We start from the raw sequence: 21501 nt of genomic DNA, 5'->3' as shown, positions 1-21501 counted from the left end.
AATCTGGCAGCAGACGTAATTGTTGTTCTCTTTTCTGTATCATTTTCATCTTATTGTCTTGTAACTTGAGACCACATCCAACAGGGATGGATGAAAAGATGAGAAATAGGAATATTCGTAATTCGTGATATTTTGCGGGAAAGCGATATAGGCCTATCTAGTTGAAATCGGTAAATTGACATATTGGTTTTTCGGCAATAAGCTAATGTCCTATTTGATTTTCACACTTGCATTTTCGGTCAATCCCTGAATTACTGATGTATTGATATATCTCGCATGACGATTTACATATGTGGGACAATCTTGATTTTGGCGGCCATTCGGTTTTGGAACATTAACCTAATAATTTATATTTAAAGTAATCTGGGAAATGTGATTTTCTATCACATGTTGCATTGAGGAATATTTAATTCTAACTTTAAGTTTCTCATATATCGCAATTGGACCAATCCCCATTATTGTAATAATGATAACTGCGGCACTGAAGGCTCCTAAGTTGATAAAGATTAATGATGTTGTCATCATTATTTTCGTATTGGAAACCCTCCTTTTATACTCAACAAATCGTACACATGTCAACCACATCACATTCCGATGACGACAGCCATACGCCTATAAAGTACTGTGCCGTCACTGAAATTTGCTATTTCCTCTTGTGCAAGTCGTAGCATCTCTGCTACCATGTCATTTGCCTCAATCGACACGCTGTCGTTCCCTCAAGACTGTGTTACTTTTACGAGCAAGGGTGATTGCAAAATGGTCAATGTAGGCTCAGAGTTAGAGGGAAGGGAAAAAATGGCAAGCGACGCATGGCATATTTCTCGAGCAAACAAAATTAGTAGCCCTCATTTTATGACTAATGAAATATTATCCTGAGCAAGTTTACATCACAAATTTCAAAGTCGTCGTCAAATTTCCTTTTCCAAACTAAGTTTTACATGGTCGACACTTGAAAATAGCTTGAAGTAAAACCATCCACAGAGAAACTGCAAATGACGACCGAATTCGAACGAAATAAGATGCCGCCATCAAGAAGGCTCTAGTTACATAAGATTGTATGAATCCCCGTTGCAACACTTTGACATTTGTCGACATTTTTTTGCATTCTTACATGTTGCCACTATGTCAGCAAATCACTTATAGCCCTCTGCGCCCCTCGGCCAAATTCCCACCAAATCGAATGCGACAATCTAGCAATAGATAAATCTAGTATTTGACTGAAAACAGAAATACCGAAATACCGAATACATAAGGAACCAGTATTCGTAACTGTGCCTGTGCGAGTTTCTTGTTTACAAACAATGTATTTCATGCACGATATCTATGTGCACCTCATAATCATAGCTGTAACATTAAATTATACGATGTAGATTATGACAGATGTGAATAACTTTCATCAATCACCATCGTATCTTGGATGTTCACATTGGTCGTGTGAGTCCCATGCGACGACTATATTCCTTTAAATAACATGTTTGGATCAAATGATATACGTATTCATCCAGTTAAAACAACTTGAAGATAATTGAAATAATCATTTGGCCATATTGTGTACGGCGATAAAAGAATGGCGTGCCACAAGTTTTTGAAAGCGTGTCGTTCAGATGCACTGAAAAGAAATGAAAGTGATATTTAAGCAATAAACCTATGTCCATATGTCTAATGTATTGTTTTGCCGCAAAATATCAAGGATTATTTACCAGTAATTAAATGAGTGTCAGAGGCAATGTGAGAGTATCATGTGATAGAGACTTTCATTTTTGCTATTTAGTAAAGTGATGATAGAAATTTAAATAAAATGAAATAAAATTCAAATACAGCCATTCAAAATGTATTTACACAAAAGACACAAAAGTTTTTTTCCTCATCAGTGAGTGCTGCTAGTTTTGAAAGTTTATATGAGAATAATTTTTTATGTTATCACTCGTAAAGTTCATTTCAATGCTGGCCATTATCTGGCAGCAGTTTTCAAGATGTAGTCATGTTTCATTGTACCTGCTCACTTTCCAAAGTGTGTTATCATGCAGTAAGTTAAAAAATGAAAGTGCCGTAAGTGTTGTCTGCTTCGGTGCCACCCTTCACTCACGTTATTGTATCAGACACATTCACCCGCGAAAAGTAGGTCCAACGATTTTCGCAAATATGCGACAAAAACCAACATAAAGACATCGTTTTATACTTTATTCTTTGACTTTGAAATTAAATATAGCCATACAGAGCATGACATTGTTGAAATTTGCAATCAAGAGAACTTCGTAAAAATGTGGTAAATCACCACATTTTTGTCACCGGTGGCAGTGGTGAAAGCGGGAGCAGAAGTGAAACGGAAGTGAGAGCGCCGCCAATGTTTGGAGTGTGAATCGAACTCGCAGTCACGTCGGGTCAACTGACGGGTAAGGTCAGGCCGAAGGGTGTGACTCGAACGAGAAACTCCTTGGAAATAGGTACCAACGCGATCAGGTGAGTCACACTCTTCAGGAACATACTCTGGATCTTGACTGGATGCCTGTGACGACGCCAGACTGGTTGAAGGATCCAGATTTTCCATTGCTGTAGGCAACGAACGTGAACAAGATCCATTGTGATCGACGCCATATTGAGGTCATGGGTTGAGGTCATTGTACTGACCCGTAAACAAACAACAGGTCAAATCATTCAGGAATCGCAGTGCCGTCAAAACTTCCGGGCAAAACCTCGGTTAATTTCGGTGTAAAGTGCCTAATTATCAGATAGGTTTGCTTTTTTGCTCCCGACAATTGTTTTATATTGACATAATCTTCTTGGAAGGTCAGGGTTGACGCCGCGAACATTATAGTCCCTCTCGCCGTAAATCCACCATGTCAATAACGAAACCCATTTACTTTTCAATCGGAAGACGGCAGAAAACCTTCCAAAGGTGATACAATTCGTTTGTTAAAGAATGTATTAAAAGTTTAATTAACGTTTGAGTAAAAAATCGCGGTCTTTCTGAAGTTCTGCATAATGACCGCGGTAAAATGCATACGGCGGGAAATCGTAGCGCGTAGCCTGTTTTTACCGCACAGTAGGCAATCTTACTATGTGGATTTTTCGTTGAAATTTTTCTAAAAATTCGATCATAAAACTATTAAAATAAAGCCGAAGTCAAAATTTAGTTACTTACCTGGAATATTCTTCTATGATTCTACTTGTTTCAGCGGAAATAACTTTGTTTATTGAGCTATGTAAATGGCAGTCCTCGGGTCAGTCACCGATAAAATATTCTAATTTCGCGCGTACTCTGTTCGTGCACGTTATTTGCATAACAATAGTTATCGATTATATCTGATTTCTACTTGCGTGCGACCCATATATGCAAGATTAAATGACAATGAACGCCTGAAACGTGGTAAAGTAAATTAGGGTATTATGGACCAAACACGGCTTGTCCGACCAGTAGCGTTTTTTTTTTACATTTGCATAGATTTACGATAATCCGGCCTTTATAGGGAAAGTTTCTGAATTCGCACAAAAGCAGTTTATTTTTCCGTTATACTGTCTGTATTGAGAGTTTTCCTTACCTGTTCACAGGGATATGTGTCAGAAATAGTATTACTAGTATGCCTTGAAGTAAACTATCCGTTTAACGTGGCGATATAGCTGAGGTTATTAGGATGTCACAGCTAGGTCACAGAACATGTATGTCTACAATTTATGTGTGCGGAAAAGGTTTTGTCAAAGAGCATGATCTGAGACGTCTAACTGTTTCTCGAAGGGCGCAAACAGTTCTTAATATGTTTCTGCTGTTAAAGTGGTTTGCTTTGAAGCATTGGCATTTGACGAACTTGACATATTGTCTAAATCGAGGTGTTGCTAACACTGTCGGGTGCAATTAACAGCTAAGCGGTATCATGAGTCAATCATACAAAAATAAACTCTGCGAAAGTTGAATTGTTGTCTAGCAGGAGGTCAGACATAGTCTAAACAACACCATCGTCCACATATTTCCAAGCACTGTTCAAGTCTTATCACTTCCTTTTAGGTGTAGTTGTTTTGACTACACTGACCTGCTGTAAGACAATGTTTCAACTTTGGCAGAATTGATTTCACTGTGATCGACATGAATTACTGCTCAGCTAATAATTACACCTGACAGTATTGACAACACCTCAATTTATACAATATGTCTACTTCGCGTAATGCCAATGCTTCAAAGCAAACCAATCAATTGACTACGGTATCATCACGACTTTTATCGAGTTATACGTGTATCTCTTGCTCTAATATGCCACTGTAGCTATTTTGTGCTGTTTCCAAATGTCTTGAGTATTGCGCTCTGTTAAACCACTTTACTCCCATGATTTCGCAGATGCAACGACATTCACTTTTTATCTACTGTGACAGTTCTCTTAGGTCGGTATATCCAACCATTGCTGTGTTTTGTACAGAATCTAACTTGTATTTTCATGCAACACTTTACAGTTCCACATGAATGCAGTTTCTCAGAAAAATGGCACTCTCAGTCCTCCACTTCCACTAATTTTAGCGAAGTAGGGGGTATGCAAATTTTCAGCAAGACAGATCTAGGCACAAGCTTATCCTGGATAAGGAAAAGGCAAAGAGATTGAACTAAAAGTCCCTCACCCATGCCAAGAATAACACAATTGAAAACACTCTTGGTCTTGCCTCACTTTAGCCAAGGCCAGCAATTTTAGTAAATTCTAGATCAGATTAGAGTTCATATCCTACGGTTGCCAATTCACAAAGCCAAGACATCAGCGACACAACTACTCCGCAGAAAAATTAAGTTAGCTGAGCTGTTAACATTTTCTCACTGCGACCCTTCCACGCGCTGTAAAGTACATTGACTCTCCCATACAACTTCACTATCGTACATAGCACACAATTCTTTCAAATCAATTGGAAAATCGCTAAGCTGGGCTTCAATAGCTTCTACGACAAATCTATCTAACACCATTACACCAGAACTACCCACCCAGGGAAGAAATCCCGCCATTTTATTGTATTCAGACTATAATGGAATGATTTCAGAGAAGAAAAACGTGCGAGAATTACTCTGTATTATGAAACGTTTTCGTGAATTTGAAGGGCTCCTTGATGTGCTGCATAAAACGATATGATCCACTCCCGGGTTTCCAATTTCACATAACCTAGTGTCTTATTCTGCAGGTATCATAAGAACTGTTCAGCTCTCAACAATCGATAACATAAATTTAATGTCTGAGTTAAGTTTTACTGCAGTGAACACAACATAACATTAACTAGAATTTCTGAAGTGAATGTTTTTCCTTCTCTACTATGTTGATACTGCTTGGCTAAGCGACCGCACGCAACATGGCTATCAATTCTACTGCTTGCACTTCCTTCTTCTTTCGAGACTGGAATTTGTCAGTTTATCTCACACTGGATTTATTGTCACTTTCGAGTGGGTGGATATTTGCTTGTATTATAAATTTAAATAACAAATATCGGGAACTGGCAGGGATCACTAAATATTTACTTGAGTAGTAGGAGTTCGCACAGATGACTTTTTCAGAGATGTTAAAAGCAATGTTGTCTGATCTCCTTAGCTCAACAACAGCGTTGAAGAGGTAAAATTACCTCAAGCTAGCACAGAATAATTGATAGTTTCTATGATTTTTTGGAGTAGTTTCTTGCAGGTAGTCAAAGTGTAAGGCTGTCTTGCCAGTTTTCTTTTTTTTTAACATTACGGCATGTGCGAAATTTCGACGGCTATGTAATATGACATTAAACTGGTCCAATAATCATTTCCATTCAAGGTAATGCTTTACCAGGTTCATGGACGTTCGTGATATACAAAAGTTAAGAAGGACCATCCTGAACCACTAATAGTTAGTCGTGGTACCAGGTGTCAGGAATTGGTAAGCGTACCCTGCTAGCATGCTACACCCGTCAGGATTGTCCCCAAATTGTCTAAATTGTATGAAGTGATACCGTATATGAATGACCGTAATAAGTGAAAGTTGGGAATACTGTCGCTAATCATTTGAGTAACTAAAGTGTCGTATTTGGCCACAATGTCGTCATATATACACAATGTCGTATGTTTTTTCCTTTTTCTCGTCAACACTTATGTGTAACAACGGTTTTTAGCCATACCTTGCAATCGCCAGTTCTACCTCAACTGGATGAACGTTGAAGTTCCGTATTTTTACAGGTAATTGATTCGAAGCCATGACTTTTATTCAAACGCTGTCTTGAAATTCCAAGAGACATTCATTTTGGATGGTCGATAAAGTTAACACGTTTTACGACACTTCTTGCAGCGACGTACACATCTCTCATGCAAAATAATAAGAAAAGAAGGTGCGAGAAAAAGAAAATTGCAAATATGTCACTGGCCAACAAGGTGCGGAGCCCATATCTTGAAAATGCGGAAGAGAATCTAACTATCGTCAATCATGAGGAATGACGAAATAATCGTGATGTTTACTTGTCGGTAGGAAGACAGAGATCTGTAAACAGTCTTTCAATAAACAGTAATCATTTCACAACAGTACAAACACGTCAGATGGCCCATGCTGATAAAGTTTCACTTCTTACAGAAGTAAAGTGGAGCATAGGTTTGGTTCGCGTCAGTGATTGTGTTAAATAAAGTCATCTGGCGAGTTATAACGCATTAACGTTACATTCTCTGTTAATTGCTTTAACGGAGACGACCGCAATATGGTCCCACGCCGTCTTCTATGAGTTGTATTGAGCTTGGCATATGGTTTGATGTGAACACTCTTTGGCTTGACTGTATTTGCACATTGAGAAGTGAATTTAGACGAGCAGCTGCAAGTTTCTCCAAGAATCTCGTAATAACAGCATTACACCGCGGTCAGGAAAGACAATCGCCATTACTTTTCTACATCGCATGCACTAAATTTATCATTTTAAGCACAAATATGTGTTGGCTTCACATTGGTGTCACATTCTGACACGTTTGAACAGATAATGATAAGTAAAGTGTTTAAAGCCGACGTTGGAGTGTGGTACGATGTTGAATGGCAGCGGGTTGTTTTTAAAGGCAAATGGCAGTTTATTGCTTTGCATGCCAAATTAAAAATAGAACACGTCGCTAGACGCACAGGCGCTTGGCACATTGCTGGGATGATCGTATTTAATATGTAGAATGTCTATACGGCTTAATTTTCAATAAAAGTATCACGTTACATGATATTAGTGTAGGCCTAGGTCTACATGTTGACTAGCATTATGCCGAGTGGCTATGACTGCCCGGCTCGGCCCAGCGAATGCACTGCGTAATCATATTTAATGTGTAGAATGTCTATATGACTTGATTATTCAATAAAGAATAACGGTACGTGATATTACTGTACATGTCGGCTAACTTAACCGAGTGGCTGTAGCTGCCCGGCTTGGGCTCGATGAACGCTGCTGCACAGAAGTAAACCCAAGGTACGAAAGCTTTTCACCACCTGATTTCATAAATCAGCGAAATTCACTCTGAGCGATTCCGGTGATAAAAACTGGTCAACGGTCAAATGGTTGCATAAACAATCTATCGAGTAGCCTCTTCTGCCTAAAATTATACCTTTAAGTTACTTCTGTTTGGTTTCTTCCTGTGCAGCAGTGTGCTTTGGGCCCTAGCCCAGTAGTTACAGCCACTCGGTTAAGCTAGCCGACATGTACAATAATATCACGTACCGTTATTCTTTTTATTGAATAATCAAGTCATGTAGAAATTCTTCACATTGATGATTATGCATTGCATTCGCCGGGCCCAAGCCAGGTAGCCATAGCCACTCGATATAATGCTCGTCAACATGTAGGCCTAGGTCTACACTAATATCATGTACCATGATTCTTTTATTGGATATTCAGTCGTATAGACATTCTACATATGAAATACTCGTACGATTATTATCCGTGCAATGTGTTAAGAGCCTGTGGCTAGACGCAAGTCTTGCAGTATGCATACTGAGACAAAGTTAGATAAAGATTGACATTCGTGTTTCCTTTAACATAAGTTTAATGCCCATAGTTCAATGGATGTAATGTCAAGGAGAAATGCCTTGATTCACAGTCCGGGCGTGCACTAACATACACACTTTCCCTATCCATCTCCACGCCCGAACACATACATAGACCTCAGTCAGTGAAGGGCTACAAAAGTGCACTGTAAAGTTAAGTGTTAAAGGATAGAACACCAATTAAACGCCTTTTTGTAACACTTTTTGAACGCCTCTAGACGTTCAGAAATTTAACACAACGTGTTCAACCAACGTTCAATTTTTGAACATGCGTGTGCAGATTTTGAACGCTACGTGTTCATCAGACTTTATATTGAACACCATAGTGTTCCATATCTGAACACACGTTGCACAGGAAATGTGTTCAAAAAATTGAACGCTTTTACGCGTTCAAAGGGCTGTAACACTTTTTGAACACATGGACGCCGTTCAACGATAAGTGTGTTAAAGGCTAGAACACATGATGCGCGCTTGTTGAACACCTTTAATTTTGGGCGTTCACAGGGTGTTCAAGCCTTGAAATAACATTACAGACCATTGATATCCAGTAAAATTATTTTATTCTAAAAATACACGAAACATTTCTAGAGTAAAATACAATAATTTACTGTAAAATGGGCAAATAAACATTGCAACTTTGTATGTAAAGTTTGTCACAGGAAAAAACCATCAATGTTAACACCTTCCTATCAAAAACATAAGCAATAAAAATCACCATATTGTGGATGACGTTTTATGTTCATACTTGTTTAAAATGCACAAAAATAATCTGAAAAAGCTCAAAATTTGGCATACTTATCGTGTTGAAAAGTATATGTATGAAATGCATACTCCATTTTGTAAGATGGTTATTTACAGACATTTCCTCTTGTATAGACAATTGTAAATTTTGAAGAAAAAAGAAGTTAGTCAGGCTTCTCTGGTGCACATGGTATATAGTTGTCCACACTAAAGTAAACACAACATGTCAAGTTGTCAAAGTGTCACAGTAAGGCACAACATGCAGAAAGTGGGGAAAGTGGGTCCTTGGCAGGGTAAAACCTATTTCCTTGTCCAACAAAGTCCTTCATAAACAAAAAGGTTTGTTTGTTTGTAATATCTTTAAATAAACCCTGAAATAAATGGGTGACATTTCAAAAATATACTTCTCAGAAATTTAAAACATATTCATAAAGACCTTTCAAATTCTAGTGTACCCTGCTATTAATTTTTATAAATTTTTTTTACCAAAAATGGTAAAAATCACCCTTAAAATGAAAAAATATACATTTCATCATAACTTGCATATATCACATTCTGGAAATCCCTAATGTCTTAAAAATGTCTGAAATGTCTTTAATGTCTTAAAATAACAAAGTTGCAAATTTCTGCATAATTTGAACAATCTGAAAAAGACTATCAGTAGAGATCTATGTCCTAAATATTAAAAGTATTCGATTAGCAGTTTTGAAATAGATTTTTTAAAGATTTTTTGACCAAAAAATGACAAAAATTGCCATGAAATATAAAAATTTGAATATTTCATCACAACTAGCACAAATTTGACTAAGGTCATTTTTAGGGACATGTTACCAAATATTGAAGACGGCAGAAAAGTAGGAGAAGATTTTTGCCAAAGAATAGCAAAATTAGCCTCAAAAATATAAATTTGCATATTTCATCACAATTTGAACATATCTGATTAGGGTAATCCCTTGGGACCTGTAATCCAAATATTAAAGGATTCGTACAGGCTGTTTTGAAGAAAAACCTTTGGATGTACAAATTTGAGGACATTGCTGCACATCCACCTATTTAGCTGATAGCAAAGCTAAAAACCAGTGTTGAGAGACGTGTTGAGCTACAATACAAAATAATCTACGGTTTGGTAGCACGCTATGATCAACTAAATGTTACAAGGGCATAAGCTTTCAAAGACGTGAATTCTCCTTCATCAGATGCAAGGGGGATGAAAAATTGAAGCAGAAAGTGACAGAAAATTCAGAGTGAAAATTTCAGAAAAATCAGTAATTCAGAGTGGACATTTTTACTCTGAATGGTCTGTCGCTTTCAGTTTTAATTTAAATAAGGGAGACTACACGTCTGTGAAAGCTTATTCTCCGACAACATTTAGTTGATCATAGCATGCTACCAAAGCTTGGATTAGCTCAGAACAAAAATACAGAAATTTATCAAAATTCAGTTACTGACCCTTGGAAGTTTAAATCTACATTAGAGATGAACTGAGGTTCTCAAGCTTGTTTCCAGACAGCTACCTGTACACTCATCTTCTTCGTTATCTGTACCACCAGCTTCTATAACAACTCTTCGATTTTCAGTTAAATCCAACTTTTTACATCCTGAAAAAATGCAACAATAGGTAATATGGCGAGATGAAACTTTAAATGAAAGACAAGGGGCTGATTAGGTTAAGGAAAAGGGGAGACTTTCATATACAGTGCCTCTCTTCAATACTGTTACAAAATATTTGCTGCTTCTTTTCATCAACTGATTAAAATAAAAAAGCCAAACTCCCATATGCTGAAACAATACATTGTATACTCTACGATGTTCAACTGATGTTTTACATGCGATTGTGTCTACTAAAAGACATGTGTTAGCAGTGATTACGCAGCAGACTATGCAAGGCGTATCGAGCGCGCTCAGGTCAAGGGTTATCGCTACAGATGTGTTTGATGACTCTTGACCCGAGTGAGATCGATCGATAGGCTATGGCCTAAAGTACCACTGCGTAGTCACAGCTAATTGTTGGTATAGCAGCCATGAAAGAAAAAAAGGTTTCCTCACGTAGTTAAGCTATTTCAAGGTACAATACAATTAATTTCAAAGGACGATAATATAGATGCTTCAAAAATCTAATACCTTTACTATTTTGGAGAGGAAACTTACCCTTTCTGGTCTTGCTTCGCACGATCATGACTTCAGGGTGCGCTTACAAGAAAAATGTCGCAACTTCCGTTTTGATGCATCATGGGATAGGACAAGGCACCAAACTTGAACACCAAGTGTTTAGAAGTAGAACGCCTCTTGCACGCCGATGTTAAAATTAAAACGTTCAGGTGGTTTTCTGATTTCTTTTCTAATTTTTGAACTTTCAACCCGTAATAAACGTGTAAAATTATTTTGTATACTTCCTTTTGTAGAAAAAACATGCTTTCAGCAATTGTAGGCCGGAAATATTTTTGACTTAGTGTGAAATTCGTTACACCAAAATCCGTGTACGTTTACCGGACAGTGAAGCAATAGTAAATTTCATATAGCCACTGTAAAGTAAAAAGCACAAAAGACTGTCAATTGTTTCACAGTATCGTAAAATTTCTGTGATGCAGAGTTTTTGAACACTTGAAGGAGATCGTTGTTAACACATAGTGTTCAGATTTAGAACATCAATGTTAATATTATAAACACTGGTGTTAACAATATGAACACTAGCCGTTCAAATTTGAACACCGACATGTACATTTTGAACGCGTAAAGACGCGTCTAGCGTCCGCTATTTTTACAGTGTGGAGTATGAATGAGGGACCAGGAATTCATGATATTTCCATGGAAGAGCAGCATACAGTTTCTGTACCTATTCTAGCATGGAACAATACATTGGCAACGACAGCAACAGATTTCATTCATCGCGTTCTCTCGCCTTGAGAATTTCAAGCCACCTGCATGCGTATATGCAAAGAAACGGGGCCCAATATCCCTTCGGTCATTGCACCCGCAACTGGCCACAAGCAAGCTGAACACACTAACTGCACACCTCTGTCACAATGAAGAACTTATAATTGACACATAGCTACAAGCAAAAGTACTTACGAGGTTCTTCTGACAATGTGTGAAGTTCGACCGACGCATGGCGCATACCTATAAAGTTAATTCAATATCACCATGCCAATTAGGTTGCTCAAATTTGGACTACTGCTTTGGTATTTGTTGTCTTTTATTGAAAACTTGGATTTTTGTTAATCCTCTTTTTCCTCAATGTTTATGATATTGTACATGACCACCTGCTTGAAGAACACGCTTCTGTACATCAATTTGAAAACTCAATGTCGTCTTTAAGTTAAAAGAGTCCTATTTGTCCTGATCCGAATGTACCTCATTGCACTGCAGCTATCAGCTGAGACTTCCATTGGTTACGTGGCAGCCAAGGACGCGGAGCGGCGCCCTCATCGCGACATTCATAGTGGGTTGGGCTAACATGAATTGTGAACTTGTTAAATATATACTTCGTCGGCAGTTTTGCTGTCAGTACTATTGATCAGACCAGGCTGGATGCCATGGAGACAGGCTCCCGAACTAACATGCCTCTAACTTTTGTGTGACATGGCGAGAATTCGTTTGACGAAGTTTGATCTGTTTCTTGCAATTTGCATCCTTGCATTTTATCTGGCTAAAGGTAATTATCATTTAATCTCATCAAGTATTTGAGCACGAAAGAAAGATATATTCTATGGAATGGGATAGCCAATTTTCAGCGCGGTTCATGTAACACATGAGTAAGAGCACGCCGTAAACAAATACGTTTAATTTTCTGTAGCAAGACCAAGGGCCCGGATGAACCGTACTTTGTTCATTTGTTACTGTAAGTAATTGCTGTAGAAGTGTTTAGAGGCCGTTAGTAATATCATTATGTTGTCCCACAAGCACTTACTACGGTCAGTCATGCAAAACTCTTTTGCGTTGATTTAAAAATAATTCTTTTATATAGGAACTGGGTAAGAGTCCGTTATTTTTAACGACTTTAGACATTGCTGAAGGTGCAGGAACTTTTTGGCATGCATATGGGGGAGGGGGGAGAAGATTACCATTGTATTTTCGCACTGAAGGGAAGCGAACATGTGGCCAATATGATCCAAATGATGAAGCTTTCAAAGATGATATTTCAATGATTTGCCTTTATTCGGCATGATCTTTACCAGTCCTCTAGTCTTCTGTATCAAAACACTTCGTTGTGCTGGTAAGATCAACACTGCAACCGGGTAGGTTCTCCAGGTCACTGCGTTCAAGCGTTAACTTCTCTAGCTATAAAGTATGCCATGGCTCTGTAGAGAAATGTTTGTAGAGATAGATACTTTTTAAATCGCCGACAATAAAGACAGATTGCCATCTTGTCAGTTCCTTTGAATCCTATTATCATGTGTCTACACGTTTCTAATTCTTTCCGACGCGATTCATCTCTAACCAATCAAAGGCAAACACACTTCTGTTGTTTCCCGCCAAAAGGGCTACTTTAGCGTATGAATGCACCAAGGCGTATGCATATATACTACTACTCAGAGTGCATCGCTCACTGCTGGAACTGGTCGTCACTCAGCCTCCCACTGATACACTATATTATTGTAAAAGTAGTACAACGTAGCTGTAGTTATGAAGTTTGAAGAAACAGAGCCGCCGTCTCTGTCCCTATCATTTGAACTCACACACATTTTGAGTATTCGGCTTGTCATTATTACGGAAGCGTATTCGTGCCATTTTTTGTAAGAAAAAAAATTAAAAATCTCGTAATTACGAGTTTTTGATTCTCGTAATTACGAGTTTTTGATTCTCGTAATTACGAGTTTTTGATTCTCGTAATTACGAGTTTTCAATTCTCGTAATTACGAGAATTAAAATCTCGTAATTACGAGTTTTTGATTCTCGACACTATAAGCCCTGATTCTCTTAGTTATCAGACAATCCTTAATAACTCAGTCCTTATATAGTTTTGAGCTTTTATTTCTCATACATATTGTTGGTTATTGTTCAACGAGAATATGGTGTTTTCAATATGGTGTTTTCAATATGGTATTATCTTGATTTATAAGGTGTAGTAAGCAATTATAATACACTCGTAGATGAATAAATAAATGAATGAACTTTGGACTGTTACATGGCTACAATTGTAGATATTCAGTATGTTATCCATTAGATCAAAAGTCAAGCATAATAGCGTGTAGATTTTGTCTGGCTGGATAAACATTCTTTTTAGGGTGAAATATCAATAGTATGACATTATGCAAATATTTCACATCTGTCAACACCTTTATTAGAGTCTCACAACCTGATAAACACCCCCTCCCCGCCTCAGGAGATAATCCCCGAACTCCGAATACCTGCCGATGTGATGTTATTTTTTTTACATCCAGCATAGATTGGCAGTTGCCATCATGTTGGGTTTGCACTAGAAATTATGACGAACAACTGACATCTTCTGACACCCCTTCATGTGTGAAAAAGACATTATCCAAAACAGCAGTGAATGAGGAAGTCGGACAGATTTCCAAACTTTCAGATTAGTATTATTTGCTAACAAAGATTTACACGATCAAAGTTTGTATGGATACAGATAAAGTAAAGAAAGTTTAACAATCCGTGTCTTTGCATTGCTTCTTCCTAATGTAACAGAATAGTACACAAACATTGATTATGATCAAGATGAATGACCGAATTAAAGTGCAACTCATTTCAAGAACCCAAGAAATGATTGAAAATGGCAAATAAAAGCGAAAATATGTTTATTTTTATCACAGATGTTATCAAGTAGAAGTGAAAAGGAAATCTCAAAATAGACGATGAGTTGAAATAACGCTGTGATAGTTAAATTTTCATATGCTTCCATAAACATTGAAATTACAAAATCATCATTATAATATGCAAACATTCTGGCAATTTGAAAACTTCATAATTTTGAGATTTTTAGAAATTTGCGATTACTTGACTGTAGTTTTTGACCATGTATTCATTTATAGATTCTCATGACAAGATAATTCTCGTAATTACGAGTTTTTAATTCTCGTAATTACGAGTTTTTAATTCTCGTAATTACGAGTTTTTTAAATCTCGTAATTACGAGTTTTTGATTCTCGTAATTACGAGTTTTTGATTCTCGTAATTACGAGTTTTTAATTCTCGTAATTACGAGTTTTTGATTCTCGTAATTACGAGTTTTAATTCTCGTAATTACGAGTTTTAAAATCTCGTAATTACGAGTTTTTGATTCTCGTAATTACGAGTTTTTAATTCTCGTAATTACGAGTTTTTGATTCTCGTAATTACGAGTTTTAATTCTCGTAATTACGAGTTTTAAAATCTCGTAATTACGAGTTTTTAATTCTCGTAATTAAGAGTTTTTGATTCTCGTAATTAAGAGTTTTTAATTCTCGTAATTACAAGTTTTTGATTCTCGTAATTACGAGTTTTTAAATCTCGTAATTACGAGTTTTTAATTCTCGTAATTACGAGTTTTTAATTCTCGTAATTATGAGTTTTAATTCTCGTAACTATGAATTTTTGAATCTCGTAATTACTGGTTTTAATTCTCGTAATCATGTGTCTTCATTCTCGTTATCTACTCAAATGGCGTACTGACTTTGCCTCTACACATTGTAGTTTTCCTCCAGCTACATTATTACCTCGATCTACATTATTACACGACTTTGGTCAGTCTGGGGGCATGATATAGCATAGCCATTACCATGAGAACGTTGCAATAGTGTTAAGGAAGTCTGTGCTTAAAACTAGTCTAAGCAATTTTACGATGTTGCTTAGTTTGCCAATTTAAGGGCAACTTGTAATCTGTAAACTCTGTACTTAGTGGATCAGCAAATCAAAATTAAATTCACAGTTCTCACTTGCACCAAATGTCAAAAAGTTTGATACATCGCAACCATATTTGAAAAAATGCATTTATTCACAGCATAAATGTAATAAATAAAATTAAACTGAACTACAATTGACGACTTACAAACTTACAAGAAGAAAACTGTCAAATATTGATTGCAAATGGCATTGGCATTCTCAAACACGTGCGTTTGTTAAATGGTGTCTAGCCTATCGCAATACGTTTCCATGTGATTTACTCAAAGTTCACCATCCATATTTTGGATCACTATCCGGTCAATCTGAAACTGATGGCAAAATAAGATATTTTAGAACATAATTCCATCACAACGTGATGTATTAACAAACCCATCGATACAACGCACACTGCACGCATGAACGCACAATGCAAGACAAGCTGTACAATGAAAATATTTTGCAACTACATTAAGCAGAATTAGTAGGTAATATGTACAATGGTCTTTAACAGGAATTGACTTGACTTCTTTTAATTAATTCCTGCTATTACTTATTAAATGATAGGGACAAACAGATCGCCCTGCATCAACTTAGATGTGAGCGCACAGCAAACATGGAGCTGTTGATACAGCATGGTGGGTTGTTGTTGAAGTAGGGGTCATACAGGTCAATCACCCTTACGCCGCGCATTCTTGGCTAGCACATCGGTGATCATTTGATGGCATGCGTCTCTTATCAATAACAGGAAACTGACCAATCTAGAAAGAACATTTCAGTGAAAATTCAGGCCAACTACACCAAGTTTCCGACAAGAACTTCCCATCCGAGCTTAGCTTAGCTGTGGCTGTGAGTGACCTTGACAACACTACATTCACTGATAATGGCGGCAGTGAAACAGTCGACGATGTAGTATGCTCATGTAATTCCGTTCTATTGCAGATCTTACCTTTCGGTTTGGTAACACTCAAACAACTGCTCAATGAAGTTTCTTCTTCTTAAAATGTTTGTAATTGTTGACTGACTTCGAACATGTCGCACTGTTGTTGTGATCAAATGGCCGGCATGGTAGGACAAGTCCCTTTGAAGCGTGTTGCGTTCTCTTTCATCACGTGTCATCAAAACGAGATAGAAGTCGGCTAAAAATAGACGCTAACAGAAGTGTTAAATAAAACAAAACCCCAAGAGCCCACGCAAATATTATTTGCTGAGCAGAAATATCACAAGAAAGGTGATGTCGAGAATTAAAATCTCATAATTAGGAGAACCAAAATCTCGTAATTACGAGAATCAAAAACTCGTAATTACGAGTTTTGATTCTCGTAATTACGAGATTTAAAAACTCGTAATTACGAGAATCAAAAACTCGTAATTACGAGAATCAAAAACTCGTAATTACGAGAATTAAAAACTCGTAATTACGAGATTTTAAAATTCGTAATTACGAGATTTAAAAACTCGTAATTACGAGAATCAAAAACTCGTAATTGCGAGAATCAAAAACTCGTAATTACGAGAATCAAACTCGTAATTACGAGATTTTTTATTTTTTTTCTTACAAAAATGGCACGAATACGCTTCCGTACATTATAAGTCTGTATATTCGTTGGCATGAATTTTAGCGGACTCACAGTGTCACGCTGATTGTATGTAATGGTGTTGGCTGGCAGGCCTATCACAGAAAACAGTACTAACTCGCCGAAATTTTTGATTTTTAACATGTTCGCTGAAGATTAACATGGATTTTATAAACACAACATAAATAGACAAAACAATGCCCAAAGTTCTATTACAGCTGCTCGCTCTCTGCTAAAGATTATTATATTATGTATGTGACTTTTTAAAGGTTAAAATGCCACTTCCATAGGAAATCCAATGCCGGTGGTAAAAGTTGCTCTAAATGTTCGAACGCCTGATAGAATCTGCTAATTTCCCACTTGACAGTAACTAGCGAAAACTCACTGCTCACCCGGTCTAGTACTACTGTATTTGCTACAACTGCTTCTGTAAGGACTCTTTTTTTAAAAATGGCAAAAATGTTAGGAATGGCGAAAACATATCTTACAGACGTACAAAGTATACCAATCAATCAGTCAGCAAAGTTTACATATCGCCAACATCCACAAACAGTGTTTTGCTCTCTGACACTCAATGGCTAAACCATACTAAACATGTGCGTGTTCAGTTTACTTTTTGAAAGTTTCGGGTTTGGGGATTCTCTTATGTTAAGTGGTAGTGCGTTCCATAGTTTAGATACAGCATATTAAAATGCATGGCCACCATAGATGATGGTTGTGTAGGTTGTTTATGTCGAAAGTACGTGACACCACTATTAAACTGCCTAAAGCGATTACTAAATGAACTGCACAAACTGTAAAGTATTCAGTTAAAATGATCTCATTCAATTACTACCCTGGGAACTCTGATTTTTCAGCCTGGTCAAACGGTGACAGAATATTAGTTAGGATTTCAAAATAGACAACCTATTTGTACCCAAACAGCTGTTTCTATTACGTATTTGATAGAATCATAATCGATTTTCCAGTATGCACCACAATTATAGTCGGTTTTCTAAAACAACAAGAGTCATGTCTACAAATTTAGTACAGTTCAGGGAGCGATCAATGATTATTGCCAGAGAAAGTGTTTGTTGATTGTATCTAAATGAGTGAAACCCTCGATCCTCTAAAACTACAAATCCATAACCTCTCTTCATTTTCTTGAAGATGTTAAAATTAAGCAAGAAACAATGCAGACTAAGAGAATCTCACACCCCGAGGACCTGGGATCAGATTTCTCACACGAATTGGGGATATTTTGTCTCACAAATGCCGCAGGGGAGTGTGAGACGAATATCCCCAACTCGTGTGAGAAATCTGATCCCATGTCCTTTCTGTGTGGGATTCTTCTATTCTTATGATCACAAAATGCGTTATATTATAAGGGAATTAATGAATGTTTAAGTGAAACAGTGACTATCCTACTTCGTGGCCCTCTAGTATTCCGTGTCACTACCGCGAAATCCGTAGCACGTTCCACTGCCGATACTTCAACTTCTTCTACGGACGAGATGTCCAACAGAAAAAAATGCAATGTACAAAAGGTGCCCTATGTTCACCAGTTATTTGGAAAATTCGGCCGTTTTTTTGTGAGTCTGTAACCAACGACGTACTACTTTTTCCTAAATGGTGACAACGCTGTCGTCTGCCACCGTAGTCTGACCTGCTTACTTCGTAGTTCCGGCCCATGTGTTACTCATTGTGCCATTGGATAATAATTTGCGAGTGGAACAAAAGGCTGTTTATCAACCACTTAAAACTTGTGTTATATACAGTGCAGAATGTGGGATCGATTTCCCCACACCGTCGATCCAACAATCCAAGTGGCCAGGAATGTGAGATGTTTTCTTCTTACACGATTTACTGGTAGTTTTCCCAGTCACGTATAAGTGCATAATTAACTTGTATCATTGCCTTTCAACGGGTTAAATCTATTAGAGTTCACAAAGCAAAGTATTTCTTTTCTCAATAGTAGGACACTGAAATTTTTTGTGTAGCCGCATTTTCAGGTAAACGAAAACTACTAAACCTTCAGTATTTCAACTTTGCCTAAAATAAATAAATGAACGAATGAATGCATGAACGAATGAAAGAATCGAATGAATGAATATTTTATTGGATGGCAAATGAATCGATTAATTAATGGAACCATCAATCAACAAATCTATGCTCAGTGAATGAATGAATGAATGAATGAATGAATGAATGAATGGAATGAATGAATGAATGAATGAATGAATGAATGAATGAATGAATAAATGATTGAAAGAATTGATTAACTGAACGATTCATTAGGTTATCGATTAAGTTATTAATTAAGTCATACTTGAAAAGGTGTCAGCTGAGAGGATTATTTCTCATTTCCTCTTAGAAATACTATGGATACACACATAAATCACCAAGAAGGATATAAGTACTGCTGTAAGATGACTCTTGAAAAGAAATTGCGCAATAGTTCTTGTTTTGTAATTCAATATGATTTTTCGTGGAATGAAAGAAATGTTACATTGTCAAAAAGGTGTAACAGCACAGTTCTCAATCAAGATTTATCATTGATAGTGTCCAAAGTCAGTTAAAACGATGTATCTCTTACTTGTCTGTTTCAAAAAGTAATTTGGTACTCTTAAGTTGCTATTGTGTATAACGTGTCGCAAATAGGGAGCAAATTATAGTTTCCTTTTATCAATATTAATTGCATAAGGGACCCGTCATTATTTACGGCCTAAGGGGTCGGATGAATTTCAACCCTGATGATTTTGAGTAACCCCTCTCTAACATAGACATTTTGACTGACCCCCTTAGAAAAGTTAGGTGAAACCAGCAAAATGAAATTGAAAGTCAAAAGAAAATGTAGATATAAAAGCTCACACAATAACCAGTATCTAACCATACAGTATTGTTTACTTTGGACGGGTACAGAATTTGAAAGTACAGGGGGAGGACAAGCAGGATGCTGAGGGGCATAGTGTCTGAGGAGATTGTATCCCCTCTTGGGTGGGAAAAATTTGAGAAATTGATGTATGCAATGATGCAGTCTTTTGCAATATGAGAGGCGTTTACAATTTGTACTTTTACTAAGTAAACTGTTAGAACACCCTAAGGGGGAAAGCGCGAGAGGGGGATGTCCCCCATCTCGCACTGAAAATTTTGATGTATGAAATAGGGCAATCTAACCGACGTGCCTATACACTCATTTTAACAGTCCTCGACATTCAATACTAAACATGAAAGTCAGAATATTGGAAAAAATCTATCATCCTTCCAATAGTTCTAAACTTAGCAGGAGCTACCGCAAGCAACGTGAACTCTATTGGATCACTGAACTTGGCAAAGCTATGCCCTATGGATGTAACGATAACATTCTTGGGGTGGGTAATTTATCCAGCCCTAGGGGAGTCGTGTAAATGTGATGGGTTTATTTAACTCTCACACTAGAAGACGACGGAGCCATGGGCACAGACATGGTAATACCAGCAGTCCTCCCAAGTTCAGTGATCTATTGTCTATTCTTAATCAACCGTTAGGAGTTCACAAAATAAGAACTACTTTGTTTGCTTGCTCCTTGCAGAAATTGAGATCTTTACTGTCAAGAGTTCAAACGATGAACATCAACCAAAACAGCCCTGATTATCGTTTAGTTCAAATTATAATCGATATCAGCAATTACCGGCTGTTTAAGCCAGTAAGGACAGAACTCTTGAACAGTGACAAGCGTTTATTTTTACATGTTCAATTTGCAAACAAAGGGATTGACCAAATAAACATCAGCAATATATTGCATGATAAGAAAGTTGTGGAAAAAATACCTCCATATTTTAAATTTCAAGAACCACCTATAGTTGCCTACTCATACACAAAAACCATTGGTAGGAAACTTTCTAACTACACAATGTCTTGAAAAATTTCAACTTTCCACCAAACAACAGCAGAACTTGCAATTGCTTGTCATCCCCCTTTTGCTATAAACCACTTGGTCACATAATAACTGGTGACCTGTCCATCGTTACCAACAGCAAACTCCGGCAACTCTTTCAATATGGCCCCAAATATCGGGAGCCACAACATATTAATTGGAAATTTAATTTCAAATTATCATGGATGCCGCTGAAAAATATGCGAGACAGTGGGCTGCAGTTGAGGAAGTTGATGTGGAATGCCTCTCTGACTGGCTGAGCAAAGTCAGAGACAAATTAAAATCACGTATTTCACATCTCCGTTCTCCCACTAAAGGAGTAAATTCTTCCTCAGTATTAGATGACCCATCTGTCAAAGCATGCCTTGATGCTTTACACAACGAATATGTTGTAGTTCCTGCAGACAAAGCTTCAAACAACATTATCTTTGTCTGTAGGAATTATTATATCCAGTGTATAATAGATGAATTAAATCTTCATTCAGATAAGAGTAATACA

At 37.2% G+C, this 21501-nt stretch overlaps 1 protein-coding gene across 1 annotated transcript in view; it reads left to right on the top strand.

Moving 5' to 3' along the window:
- The window catches only part of LOC139138075 (interleukin-12 receptor subunit beta-2-like), a 277102-nt gene that overhangs the window by 96688 nt on the left and 158913 nt on the right, over positions 1-21501 (top strand). The window lies entirely within an intron of this gene.

This window comes from Ptychodera flava, chromosome 8 (genome assembly GCF_041260155.1).
Source record: "Ptychodera flava strain L36383 chromosome 8, AS_Pfla_20210202, whole genome shotgun sequence".
Lineage (NCBI taxonomy): Eukaryota > Metazoa > Hemichordata > Enteropneusta > Ptychoderidae > Ptychodera > Ptychodera flava.
This window is presented reverse-complemented; position numbering and strand designations above follow the sequence as displayed.